A 1762-nucleotide genomic window follows, 5' to 3' on the forward strand; every position below is an offset into this window, starting at 1 on the left:
GTTGCGTAGGCTAGGAACATTCTGATGGCTTCAAGTCTTGCAACGGGAGCGAATGTCTCATCATAGTCAATCCTTTCTTCCTGGTGGTAGACTTTTGCAACGAGCCTGACTTTGTTCCTTATTACGATGCCATATTCGTCCTTCTTGTTTCGGAAGACCCATTTGGTTCCTATGGCCGTCTTCCCTTTGGGTAGAGGCATAAGGGACCATACTTTGTTTCGTTCAAACTGGAGTAGTTCTTCTTGCATCGCATCTATCCAGTTTGGGTCTTGTAGGGCTTCTAAAATCTTCTTTGGTTCTTTCATGCTTAGGAAGTTGGCGAAGAGACATTCATTTCCAGTGGCAGATCTCGTCTTGACACCAGAGGTTGGATCACCAATGATTTGGTGGTGTGGGTGATCTTTTGTCCACTTGGTGCTTGATTGGGGTTCTGGGGCAACAGGATGCAGTTCTTCATCGATCGATGGAACTGCTTGCTCCTCCTCAAGGAGATCATCTCCAGAGTTAGACTCTGGTTCTTGATCGTGATCTGAAGGCACAGAAGAAGTAGATGGTGAAGTAACATGAGTTTCTGTCAGAGATGTACCTTTAGCATTGGAGGCTTCATGATCTTCATCGATTCTGGAGATAGATTTTGCATTTGGCACATGTCCAGAGATTACTTCTTCATCGAAGATGTCTTCAAATAATTGAGCTAACTCTGATTCATTGGGTTTGCCAAGTGATGAATCAGATGCTCTTCTTTAAAGTCCGAGTTGTGTCCAGAAGTCATTGGTGTGGTATCATCAAATGGCACATTGATGCTTTCAATGACGATGCTTGTCCTTTTGATGTAGACTCTGTAGGCTTTGGCGGTTTGAGAATAGCCCAGAAAGATCCTTTCATCAACTTTCTTGTCAAACTTGCCAAGATATTCTATATCGTTGAGTACAAAGCATTTGCACCCAAAGATATGAAAATATTTGACATTTGGTCTTCTTTGGTTGATGAGCTCATAAGGTGTCTTATGGTGTCTCTTGTTAATGATTGATCGATTCTGGGTGAAGCAGGCAGTGGAAATAGCTTCAGCCCAGAATGTGATGGGTAACTCCGATGAAGCAAGCATGGTCCTTGCTGCTTCCACTAAGGTTCGGTTCCTTCGCTCTACCACTCCATTTTGTTGTGGAGTTCTTGCTGATGAGAAGTTTTGTGTAATGCCTTCACTGAAGAGGTAGTCATCGATTTTGGCATTTTTGAATTCAGTTCTATTGTCACTTCTAACCTTTACTAGTTTTTGTTGTAGAACGACTTGGAGCCTTTTCATCACTCCAATGAGTAGGTCTGGAACATCTAATTTCTTCTTTACAAATTCAACCCAAATGTATCTGGAGTATTCATCGACCAGTACTAATATATACTTCTTTCCAGAGAGACTTTGATTTGATATAGGCCCACAGAGGTCTATATGAATCATGTCCAAGGGCTTGGTGTAGGAGGTTTCTGATTTGGTTTTATGTGAGGCCTGTTTTAGCTTTCCCATCTCACAGGCTGAGCAAAGATGATCTTTTTCGAATTTGAGATCCGAAATTTCCTTGACCAACTTCTGTGTGGCTAGTTTTCGTAGTGCATCAAAGTTGACGTGTGAGAATTTCTGATGTCATAGCCACTTTTCATCTCTCTTATGAGACACAAGACAAAGGGTGTCTTGTCCCATGGAGGACTCAAAATCTAGAAGATATAGATTTCCTTCTCTCTTTGCCTTGATGATTGTGTGACCGGGCTT

The sequence above is a fragment of the Cynara cardunculus genome, assembly GCF_001531365.2.
Source record: "Cynara cardunculus var. scolymus isolate 2C chromosome LG 17, CcrdV1, whole genome shotgun sequence".
Classification (NCBI taxonomy): Eukaryota; Viridiplantae; Streptophyta; class Magnoliopsida; order Asterales; family Asteraceae; genus Cynara; species Cynara cardunculus.